Consider the following 13,543-nt stretch of genomic DNA (forward strand, 5'->3'; position numbering starts at 1 on the left):
TAACAACCCAAAGCAAAAAGATTTGTAGGATGGTATCAAGAATATCATATATGAAGAAAGCAAAAGGTCATAAAGAAGACAGGAAAGAAAGAAAAGACCAAAATGAATGTCAGAAGAGACTCTGAAACTTATCTTTGAATATAGAGAAGCTAAAGTAATTGAAAGAAATGATGAAGTGAAAAAACCGAATGGAAAATATAAAACAGCATCTGGAGAAGACAAAGTTAAATATTATAATGAAATGTACAAAGACCTGAAGTTAGAAAACCAAAAGGGAAATGTTCAACGTTTCTCAAGCTTAAAAAACTGAAGGAAAAAAGTCAAGCCTCAATTTGAAATCTTGAAAAATACCATGGGCAAAGTACTGAATGATGCACGAATCATCAAAAGAAGAAGGAAGGTATACACAGAATCACTGTACCAAAAATAATGAGTGGATGGTAAATCATTTCAAGAGGTATTTGTTCCAGAACTGAAGGTATTGAAGGAAGAAGTCCAAACTGCACTGAAGGCAATGGCATAAAACAAGCCTCCTGGAACTGACAGAATAAAATTGACAACAAACTGATGCAGCACAGAAGTTGCTCGCTCATCTATCCCAAGAAACTTGGCAAACAGCTACCTTGCTAACCAAGAGAAAGAAATCCATAGTTGTGCCCTTTTCAAAGAAACGTGACCCAAGGAATTTGGAAATCATTGAACAATATCATTAATATCATATGTAATTAAAATTTTGCTGTAGATAATTAAAAGACATTTGCAGCAATACATAGACGGAGACCTGAGAGACATTAAAGCCAAACGTAACAATTGTGTGGATGACATAGGACCAGGTAATCTTGCATTCTGTTAAGTCAGAACTGACTCCACAACACATTATAACAATAACAGCATATGGTAAATTCAAAAGAACAGGAACAGCTGGTAAACTATTGCTGGGTGATAGGGTATGTCAAATGATTGATATTTTCAAGTCTATCCATAGACACTTCAGAAGAAAATCCTGACAATCTACTTCCAATAAACCATCCATTGAAAACTGTATGGAGTAAAAATTTTATTCTGGCACACATGAGGTCACCATGAAGGAAAACTGATGCCATAGCAATTGGCTAGAAGTGGGAAGGAGTTCAAAGAAAGTTGATGATATTCTCAAAATATCTTAAAAATGTAAAAAAAAAAAAAAAAAAAGAATTTCACTTGGTAAATGAGACAGGGAAAGACATTTTAGGCTGCGTGAAAAAAGTGTTCTGGTGTCTGCATATATTTCTGGGCTGGTGCAACCTGGGGCATGGGGAGAGCTGGCAAGAGATGAAACTGGAGTGGGAAGTGGGGCCAAGCTGTGAAAGTCATGAGTTCATATTTAGGAATTTGGATTTTATCCTGTAGATGACTAAGATTAACAGAAGGATTTTAAATAGAGGAATCACATGATTAGCCTTACATTTTTCAAAGCAGATTTTGTCTGAGTGAGTGCAAGGAGGGAATGTGTCTGTACCTTTAGACCCTACAGGCAGAATGCCTGGAGGCCATGTGCTTCACCAGGGTCCACAATCCATTTGAGAGATGAGGGAGGGAAATATCCTTTATAATTGAAGAATGGCCAAATCCGAATAAAAATCATTTAAATTAAATGCCCATGGTGGTGATGGTGGTGTGCTGTGGAGTCAGTTCTGGCTCACAGTGACTCTGTACAGGATTTTCGAGGCTGTAAATCTTTACAGGAGCAGAAAACCGCATCTTTCTCTTGCAGAACAGCTGGAAGTTTTAAACTGCTGACCTTGAGGTGAGCAGCATGACTAATAACCACAACACTATCAGTGAGCCTGAATTAAATGCCTATAACCTAAGAATTATATTAACTGTTTAAATACAGTTCAACCACACTTTCAAGTAGTTTCAGACAAATGAGGTAAATGCTGTGTAGAATAAGCAGGATTTGTAGACTGCAATCAAATTTACAACTTTATTTTACTCTCCCTCTATTCCTTCAGTTCATTCTACAGGGTGAGTTCTTCCTCCTGTCTTTAGATGAAATATAAAGAAGTTCCCATGACTTCTATAGTCATTCTTAAGTAACTAAAGGTCCTGTGGTGACGCATTTATCCAAACAATCTTAGTTCAATAATCAGAATGTCGATTCCCATGTAAGAATCAAAACAACATTCAATTAAAGTCAAAGGATTTTCCTTTCTTTTACTTTATTGTCTTGGGGCAGTTCGGGGCTGCCCACCTGAGTAGACAGAGAGGTTTAGTTGGTTGATTCTTTATTTTCTTGCTAGTGCTTCTAATTTGCATTCTGTACTTACTAAACTCTCCTGTATCTTCTAGAGTTGAAGTGGGATTTGGGGGGAGGGAGGGCGGATGATAAAAGTCCTTTATAAAGCAGAGGCAAAAGTCATTAAAAATGTAAATACACAACATTATATATGTTACAAATATTTAAATGTTCCAAGTTATGTAGGAAGTAAATAAATATACAGCTTGACAACTAATTGGACTTGAGAGTAAGAGGATAAAAAAGCTTTTAAGATGACATCTGGCTTGCATGATGGTGATGCCTCAAATTGGACGACGCTCTGCATTTATTCATTCAAGTTTCAATTCATTAACAGCATATATTATATTTAGATCCATATGAATAAGACATATTTCCAATTTTTTGAGCTGTTCACAGTCTGTTGGGGTGAGCATTAAACAAACAACTAAAATGTAATATGATAAGAACTATATAACAACATTGTTGTTGTTTAGTGCCATTGCGTAGTTTGCAACTCATAACACCTCGGTATAGATTTTCTGAGGAGCAGCTGGTAAACTTGAACCGCCAACTTTTTGATTCAAACTGACCTCACAATGCCACACACTCAGAAATTATGGGAACACAAAGGCACAGCCCATGAAAAACCAGTTGCTATGATTTGATTCCAAATCATGCAAGCCCAAAGTGTTCCAGAGTAGACCCGTTTATAGAATTTTCAGTTGCTGTTGTCTTTTGAAAGTAGATCATCAAACCTTCCTATGAGGTGCCTCTGAGTGGGTTCAAATCACCAGACTTCAAGTTAGCAGCTGAATGGTTGATAATTTGGACCACCTAAGGAGTTCTGTATCACATGTGTATTTGAATAAAATAGAAAGGAGAAGCAAAAGGAAATGTAAATTGTCCAATCAGCTTTACTTAGTCAAGTTATGAATGAGTGTACGTTGGGAAATATTGACTGTACTGTCAATGAATATATGCACTATGTAGTTGAATATATAGATCTGGCTCTAAGGTAAGAGTTTGCTTTAACATGTTTTGAAATTAGTAGTATATAGGTATAAGTAGAAGTGGACGAAGTAGAATTAAGGAACTATGACAGGTAAGAAGAAGGCATGGGGAATATTTTAGAGCTGTCACTCCTGATTAGAAATAGTGATCTTCTTGAATCTGCCAACTGAAGACACACTAGAGAAAAATGCCACACACAGAGAAAAAGAGAATATGTAAGACAGAGAGGCATAATAGCAATCTAAAGAAAGAACTTTGCCAGGACAAGAGAATAAATGTTACTGTCAAAAGTGATGATTATGATGACGATGATGTTGTTGGTAGGTGCCATTAAGATGGCACTGACTACCCTATGCACAACAGATGGAAGGAAACACTGCCCAGTCCTGCGTCAACCTCACAATCTTTGCTACATTTGAGCCCATTACTGCTGCCACTGTACCAATTGATCTCGTTGGGCATCTTCCTTTTTTTCTCCAATCCTCCACTTTACCAAACATGATGTCCTTCTCCAGGGACTGGTCTCTCCTGATATGTTCGAAGTATGAGCTGAAGTCTGGCCATCCTGGCTTCGAAGTACCATTTTGGCTGTATTTCTTCCAACACAGATTTGTTATTTTGGCAGTCCATAGTACTTTCAATATTTTCCTCTAACACCATACATAAATGCATCCATTTTTCAAAGAACTTCCTTATTCACTATTCAACTATCACATGCATATGTTGTTGTTGATTGCCACCAAATTTACTCTGATTCACAGCAACTCTGACTAGGGTTTCAAAGGAGCAGCTGGTTAGTTTGAACTGCTGAATTTATGGTTCAAATCCACCTTTAAATCCAGCACTTTAATCCCACATAACCATATTTGGATGACTACGCTAGTCCTCAAACTGACATCTTTGCTCATCAACACTTTGAAGAGGTCTTGAGCATCAAATTTACCTAATGCAATTCATCATTTGATTTCTTGACTGATGCTTCTGTGAAAGTTTATGATTGATTATAGCAAAATGAAGACTTTGACAACTTCAATCTTTTCTCCATTTATATGGATGTTGCTTAATGGTCCAGTGATCAGGATTTTTTCTGTTCTTTACAATGAGGTGTAACCCATACCAAAGGCTGGGTTGATCTTTATCAGTTATAGTTTGTCTTCTTTGCTTTCAGCAAGCATGGTTGTATCATGCATATCTGAGGTCATTGAGTCTTCTTCCAATCCTTATGTCATGTTTTTCTTCATATAATCCAGCTTCTCTAATTATTTGCTTGGCATATAAGTATGGTGAAAGAATACAACCCTGGCTCCCACCGTTCCTGATTTTAAATCACTCAGTGTGTTCCCTTTGTTATGTTCCAACAATTGCCACTTGGTCTATATAGTTTCCTCATGAGCACAATTAAGTGGTCCTGAATATTCATTCTCCACAATGTTCTTCATAGCTTGTCATCATCCATACTATCAATAACCTTTGTGAAGTCAATAAAGCTCAGGTAAATAATTTTCTGATATTCTTGCTTTCAGACAAGATCCATCTGACAGAAATTGTATTCTACATTCCATGTCATCTTCTGAATCCTGCTTGAACCTCTGGAAGTTCTCTGTCAATGTATGGTTGAAGCTCTTTTTATTATCTTTAGCAAACTTTTACTTTTATATGCTATTAATGATATTGTCTAATGATTTCTCCATTCTGTTTGGTTATCTTCCCTTGAAATGGGCACAAATATGGATCTCTTCCAGTCAGTTGGCAAGGTACTTGTCTTCCAAACTTCTTGGCATAGATGATGCATTAGTTTTTTGAAATATTTCAATTTGCATTCCATCAATTTGCAGTGCCTTGTTCTCTACCAATGCCTTCAGTGCACCTTGGACTTCTTACTTACTTAAATATCATTGGCTCTTGGTCATATGCTACTTATTGAAATGGTTGAATATCGACCACTTCTTTTTGGTACAGTGACTCTGTGCATTCCTTCCATCTTCTTTTAATATGTTCTGCATCATTCATTATCTTGCCCATAGAATCCTTCAATACTGAAAGTTCAGGGTTGATTTATTTTTTTATTTTTTTATTTTTTTAGTTCCCTCAGATTGAGAAATGCTGAGTGTGTTCTTCTGTTTTGGTGTTGTAACTCCAAGTCCTTGCACATTTTGCTACCATATTTGACTTTGTCTTCTCAAGCTGACCTTTGAAATTTTCTATTCAGCTCTTTTACCTCCTCATTTCTCCCATTTGCTTTAGCATCTCTGTGCTGGAGAGCAAGTTTCAGAGTCTCTTTTGACATCCATTTTGACCTTTCCCTTCCTTTTTGTCTTCTTAAGAACCATTTGCTTTCTTCCTGTATGATTTTCTTGATGTCATCCCACAACTCTTATGGTCTTCAGTCTTTGGTTTCTAATCTGTTTTTCAGATGAGCTCTAATTTCAGGTGGGATATGTTCAAGGTCATATTTTGACTCTTATGGACATGTTTTAATTTTCTTCATTTTCAGCCAAAACCTGCATATGAGCAACTGATGGTCTGTTCTACAGTCTTGTTTTCACTGATGATATGGAGATTTTCCACCATCTGTTTCCACAAATGTAGTCAGTTTGGTTTCCATGTATTCCATCTGGTGAGGTCCACTAGTCGTCTTTAAAGCTGTTTAAAAATGGTATTTGTAATGAAGGAGTCATTTCTCTTGCAAACTTGTATCATGTGATCTTCAGCATCCTTTCTATTACCAAGGCCATATTTCCCAACTATCTATTCTTGCTTTTGTTTCCAACCTTTGCATTCCAATCTTCCATAATTACCAGAACATCTTGATTGTATATTTGGTCCATTTCAGACGGAAAAACTTGGTAGAATTCTTCAATTTCATCATCACTATCTTCAGTGGTTAGTGCATAAATTTGAATAATTTATTAACTCATCTTCCTTTAGACCTATGAATATTATCTTATCCCAGACAGGTTTGTATTTCGAGACAAATCTTGATATGTTTGTTTTTATGATGAATGTGATGTCATTCCTCTTAAATTGTCAGTCCCAGCATAGTAAAGCATTTCATTGTCAGTTTCAAATTGACCAGTGCCAGTCCATTTCACTCACTAATGCCGAGGATATCAATGCTTATGCATTCAATTTTACTTTTAACAATTTCCAATTTTCTTCGATTCATACTTCGCACATTCTATGTTCTGATTATTATAGGATTTTCACTGCTGTTTCTCTTCATTTTGATTTGCACCCCTCAGCAAATGAAGGTCCTTAAGGCTTTACTACATTCTCATCATCATGGTTAACTCTATTTTGAGGAGGCAACTCTTCCGTAGTTGTATTTTGAGCACCTTCCAACCTGAGGGGGCCATCTACTTGGCACTATATATGACAATATTTAGGTGCTCTTCATCACATTTCAGTATTCAGTATTCTGGTGCTGACAGTATTCCACTGCTGTTCATAAGATTTTCAGTGACTATATCTTAATGTAAAGAAAACAAAAATCCTCATCATTGGACCAATAAACAACATTCTTATCAATGAAGAAAAGATTGACATTGTCAAGGACTTCATTCTTCTTGGATCAACTATCAACACTCATGGAAGTAGTAGTCAAGAAATCACACGATGTATTGCATTAGGCAAATCTGCTGCACAAGACCTTTCTAAAGAGTTGAAGAGCAAAGATGCCACCTTAAGGACTAAGGTGCGCCTGACCCAAGCCATGATATTTTCAATAACCTCATATGCATGCAAAAGCTGGACAGTGAATAAGGAAGACCATAAAAGAATTGATGCTTTTGAGTTATGGTGTGGAGGAGAATATTGAAAGTGCCATGGGCTGCCAAAAGAACCAATAGATCCATTTTGGAAGAAGTGCAACCAGAGTGCTCCTCAGAGGCAAAGATGGCCAAACTTCGTCTCTCATACTTTGGGCAAATTGTCAGAGGGACCAGTCGTTGGACTGGTTATCATGTTTGGTAAGGTGGAGGGTCAGAGAAAAAGAGGAAGACCCCCAACAAGATGGACTGGCCAACTGGCAGCATCGATGGACTCAAGCGTGGCAACAATAGTGAGGTTGGCCCAGGATCAGGCTGTGTTTCTTTGTGTTCTACATAGGTTGCTATGAGTCGGTACTGACTCGATGGCACCTAACAACAACAACAGCCAACTATTCCTAAGTAGTCTGTCTTTCCTTCTTCCTAGTTTATATATTAAAACAATATAGCAGCTCAGATGAAACCTATCTATCATAGGCGACCCTGCTGGTATCTCAAATATCAGTGGTATAGCTTCTGGTATCACAGCCAACATGCAAGCCACCAAAGTATGACAAATTGAGACACAGATTTCAGAAATGCTGCAAAGAGCTCAAGTAGTGAAATGAATATCCAGCATGGTTTCTCAGTCAAAGATACCTAGATTTTCCCTAGTTCCTCTCTTACAATCCAGGACTTTGGACAAGCTATCTAATCATTTGAAATAAGCTGTGGGTCTTTGCATTTCTTCAAGTTATTCCACACAGTACAGGATATTGTGTTCCTTTCTCTAGAAAGGCTACATTTATTTGTGCTGAAATTTATACAAGCAGTATGTCCAGAGACATTTCTTCGTTTTCTGATCTTTATTTGCAACATCTTCCACATTATTTAAATCATTTAATTTATTATTTCTTTTGATTTTATGCCTTCCTCCCTACTCCTCTTTCTAGGCTCTCCCTTCTTCAATTCAAGGTTCTTGGGAATGTGGTTAATTTGTACAGATGTTCCCATCCTGTGAGAGCTTGACTATGTCTCAAATGTCTCTGAGCAGATGTTTTGTTGTGCACCTCCTTCTTCCTCTGCTGTTTTCTATACAAACACCAGATTGCATTGTTGCTTCTTTCTTTCTAGAGAAAACCCTACTTATGATGGCAATGGGATTGGCTGTGGTTTCAGTTTACCAGAGATGGTCTGTGGTGCATGTGGTTTGCATATCGGAGTGTTAGGACAAAGTGGCTTAAGGAATACAATGGTGTGCTATGACTTGACTTTTCAAGACTTGCTGTCTCCCTGAATTTCTTCCATCAGATTGGTATGCTACAAGAAGAGCATCTATTTTCTCTAGTTTTCATCCTTGCCCTCTACAGAGAACTTGGGATCCACTGTGCCTCCATCTGGCTTTTGCAGTCGTTCAACCCCCTGGAAACTTCCTAGAATCCTAGGTTCTTTGTCTCCTGACAACATGTGGAGCTAGAACAAGTCAGCATCCATGGAATCAGTGAACATTACAATAATAGACTGGAAGAGACTTGGTGAAAAGGATTACCAGTCACCCAATGCAGTGACTTATGGAGATACATACCCCATGGACCTCTTCCTATACCAGATCTACAGAATCCTTAGTAATGTTTTTTTGTATACTAGTGCTAGTGTGGCACTGTAGGATAAGCAATGGGCTCCTAACTGAAAGGTTGATGGTTAAAACCCACCAGCTGTTCCTCAGAAACCCTACATAGGGTCACGATAAGTCAGCATTGACTCGACAGCACAATAACAATGTTACTCATAAATCTTAATTGCCATATATTTCTGAATGTAATTGCAATAGTAGTGACATAAACAAAAAGCAAAATTTAAATGACAACTTTAAATAACAATATCATATGCATAGCCTAACTGTATTTATATTTATATAGATTCATGTAATTAAAGTGAAAATTCAGTAAGAAAAAAAATAACTCAGGGACATCCTGGACAAAATGACAAGTAGGCGGACACACTCACTGCACAGATCTTCTGTTAACAAAGACACAGGAGACCTAGTGAAACAGATATGGATGGTGATTTTGGAATCCTGAGCTTCAGAATAAAGGATTGAGTGGCAGTTTGAATACTGACTGGGAGAGAACACTGATCAGGAGTGGCAAGAGAGGAGAGAGACAGTGGGCTCTCAGCTGACCTGGTATCACCCACTCCTGCCTATCAGTCAGTGACACACCTTCCTGAACAGCCTCTACTTTGCTTGGGAACAAGAACCAAGTATACTACCTCCAAGTCTAGAAGCTCATGAATTTTGCCTCATTAGATCTCTGACTGCTGTTTTCTGTTTTGGGGAGACAGCAATTGATACCATAAAGCCCAGCCACATATGTGTGTCCTACAGCTCCACCCACTGGGCAATCACCACTATCCATTTCTATTCCACAGGGAGACAGGTGGTGAGTGCCTAAGAACACACCAGCATGCAATCACCAATTAAATATAAATACAATGACACCACAGTGTCTTGTAGATAATAAACAATTTCAGTTTATATGAAGAAATGAGACAAAGTGGTTCAAACAATGCCCATAATACAGAGCCAAGAAACATTACACAAAACATGGTATTGGAATAACCTGATAAGAGACAGAAGAGTATGATATTTAGGTGCAGTCAACAGATTGAGAGAATGACTAAAAAAGTTGCAGATGAAAGTAAGGCGAATACAGAAAAAAAATTTAGAACAATCCAGGAAAATATTACAAGAACATATTTACAAAATAAGTGAAACATCACAGACCATACAAAAGCAGAAAATAAATATCCAGAAGATTAATACTAACATTTCAGAAATAAATAATACATTGGAGGAGAAGAAAAGTAGAACTGAATTAACAGATGATTGAATTGGTGAGCTTGAAGACAAATCTCTCAGTCTTCATCTGCTAGAGGACCACTCAGAAAAAATAATTTAAAAATTCAAAGAAAGCCTAAGAACTAGGTGAGATACCATCAAGAGAATTAATTTACATGTGATTGGAATTCCATAACAGGAAGAGATAGAAAAACACAGAAGACTATTTTAGAATTGTTGGAGAAAAATTTTCCTAACATTATGAAAAATGAGGATATATTCATTTAAGAAGCTGAATGAAATCTAAATAGGGTAGCCCCCAAAAAAATATCACTAAGACATACTCTAACCAAACTCTTTAAAACTAAGGGTAAATAGAGAATCCTGAGGGTAGCTTGGGAAAAATAGAAGGTTTCCTACAAAGGAGAACTAATAAGACTAAGCTCTGATTTCTCAACATTAACCACGTCGCTAAGAAGACAATGGTATGCCATATATAAAATTCTGAAAGAAAAAAATCGACAGTCAAGAATCATATATCCAGTAAACTTGTTCCTCAAATATAATGGTAAAATAGGACATTCCCAGATAAATAAAAGTTAAAGGAATTTATAAAAATCAGATCAACCCTACAAAAAGTACTAAAGGGAGCTCTTTGAACAGAAAACAATCAACAACTAACAGCAATCTAAGATTAACATATATAATGATATCACCTAGAATTCAACCCGATGTAGAAGTATGCAAAGCAAAGCAAATGTACAAGACTGAAAATATAGAACCAGAGGGAATAATGTACTTATAGAACTTCCGAATTAAGAGGAAATCAAGTAGATTTTAAGAAAAATATTAAGTAAAGTATATCTAGCTGTAATCCTAAAACTAGACGAAGTCCTAATCTTAGTCCTAGCCCAGCTCCTACTCTAACACTATCCCTAGTTCTAATCATAACCCTAACACTACATTAAACCTTAGGCCTAACCTGTTGCTGTTAAGTGCCATCAAGTCAATTTTGACTCTTAGCAAACCTGTATAGGGTTTCCAAGCAGTGGGCAGTAGGTTTGAACCACCAACCTTGTAGTCAGCAGTTCAGAGCTTTTCCTATAAAGCCACACCAGAACTTCAGACCTAGACCTAGCCATAGTCATGAATCTAACCCTAACTCTTTATTCTTATCCCCTGCTAACATAAATTATTAAAAACACTAAAAATATACATAATTCAAAGCAAAAATATTTTAAGAACTACCCCTAACTTGTGTTCATTTTAGCATTAAACTTCACCATTACATGAGACACATTAATGAATTATGTATGCATAATCAAATGATGGCCCAAATAATGTAGAAGTTATACATAAATGCATACGGAAATATATTTCTAAATGAAATAGTACTATAAAACTAAACAGAACAAATACACAAACATTTGAGCACTTAGTGAGCATCTGGACTTATTTTTGCTGGCCTTCAAAGTTGTAAAAGTGAATAAAATCAATGCCTCTTGCCAACTTATTTTCAGTTGATCATATTGTAAAATCGGAAAGTCTTGATTGCCCCACATTAGATCACAAACAGTTCTTGATAAGTTCCAGCTTTGAACCACTCTTCTCACATGAAGCTACTAACACACAGATTATCAGAAATAATTTTAGATCTTGTTAAAGGATTGAAAGAGAATCTACAAAGTTCCATTCAGCTATAAATGTCAAAGCACCTCATGCTGCTCAGTCTTTGCCTTTTTCCAGACCAATTTCTGTTGCTTTCATTTAAATCTTACTCTCCAATACCTTATCAAAGAAACTTTTCAATATTGGAATGGATATCTTTAACTCTTCTTCAGTGGCAAATATGAGACTCTCTGTTTGAACAATCTCAAACAAGGCTGCTACTTCTTTGATGATTTTTAAATTAATCTATAGTTCAGAATGAAAGTGATCCATGAACTCAAGCATCAGACTCTTTAATTAATCTATAGTTCAGAATGAAAGCTATCCATGAACTCAAGCATCACCTTCTTGTTTTCTTCCTGCGGAATGAGCCTACTATTGCTTGACAACTTCCCATTCCCTGTCATCTTCTTCTTGAACCTGACTCTCCTCTCTTCTGCAATTTCTTATTCATCTGATTTTTAAAAGTGCCTGTTCAATTGCACGCTTTACTAGGTGGTTTGCTCCTTGTGCAGAAAAAGCCTTAGTGCCTCTAGCTTTGTTACCACCTTGTTGAGAGGTAAGCCCTTGGTCTGCAGGTACTACTATGTAAGATTAACTTCCTGAAGCACATCACACCAGAAGTACAGATAGTACAAAAAAAAGCAAAACCACAGACAGCAAGCAAAAGACCTTTTGCTTCTCCTCTTCTATCTGAATCTTTATGTGGATAACACAGAGCCTTAATCTCTACCACAAATTTATCGAACTGTCCTTTAGCTGGTTTAACTGTAGCAGGATGAGCAACCCAGTGTGTTGCTGATAGCCTTGTCATAGACAATGCAGTATGGTCAATTAACAAATCCCATCAATGGGTGGAATCAACAAAGAAAGAAAATACTTTCTCAAGAGTTACAAAAATACACAACTCATTCAGCAAAGGAGTACAGATTGCACAAGTTAAATGAATGGTCCATATATATCCCTTAAAGATAATCTTTCTTGTTCTTTCCTTTAAGAATGTCTTGTACACACCTTAGTGGACTCCTCTCCTACCTAATAGCAGCATTATAGTATCTAGTTTTTTTTTTTTACAATGTCAGAACTCTGTTCAGCAGTGTTTTTCTCCTTTAAAGGATAAATTCTTAGAACAATTCTTAGAAAAATCGCTTCAACTTTCCTATTGTTTATTTTCATGTATATGATCACTCTGGACATATGGACAATATGTGAAACGTCAGGTATGCTGTCTAACATGATCCCAGTACGCTTTTGAGACTTTGTATCTATGTGAAGCTTCTCCTTCACATGATTTTCCTGGGCACTTGGAGTTTGGGTGCAATATAAGAAACTGGTCATTTAAGTTTAAACGTATTCTGCCTTATCTCATTAGGTGCTGGTTGTGGCATTGTAGGATAAGGACTGGACTGCTAAACCACAGGCCAGCAGCTCAAACCCACCAGGCACTCCTTAGAAACCCTACTGGAAACAGTGTTACCACATCAGAACTGACTTGACAGCACTTAACAGCAACATTCATCTTAAGAAAATTCTGTTTAATGAAAATTCATGCTCCTTGTGGCCATGGAAAGTCAGATTCTGCAACAAGAAACAATGTAATATCAAACAATTCATGTAAGATGTTTCACCGTTTTTTCTTCTCCATTTCCATCAAAACAATATTTTCAGCATTAGTGGTTTTGTATACAGCCTTAGTCCTGCTGACAATGTTCTCCACTTTTAAAGGCAACTTATGTGCTTCAGCTGTCTTATGCTTCAGACTCAGTTTCCATGTCTTTTGAAACCCAGACACAAATTTGGCTGCAGAATCTGTAGCACTAACAGCAAAACAATCCACAGCAAAGACAGTTTACATTTTCACTGACAAGCACATTAACTACCCATGATCACAAAATTCTCTTACCATTTGGAATCACCTTATAACACCACCACTCTTTTGAAGGCTAGCATCCACCTCCCTTAGCTTTTACATCTTGTCATACAGCAACACTGAAGGCCCACCTTTGTTCTAGAAAGAAA

The sequence above is a fragment of the Chrysochloris asiatica genome, unplaced genomic scaffold, assembly GCF_000296735.1.
Source record: "Chrysochloris asiatica unplaced genomic scaffold, ChrAsi1.0 scaffold00016, whole genome shotgun sequence".
In the NCBI taxonomy this organism is placed as follows: Eukaryota; Metazoa; Chordata; class Mammalia; order Afrosoricida; family Chrysochloridae; genus Chrysochloris; species Chrysochloris asiatica.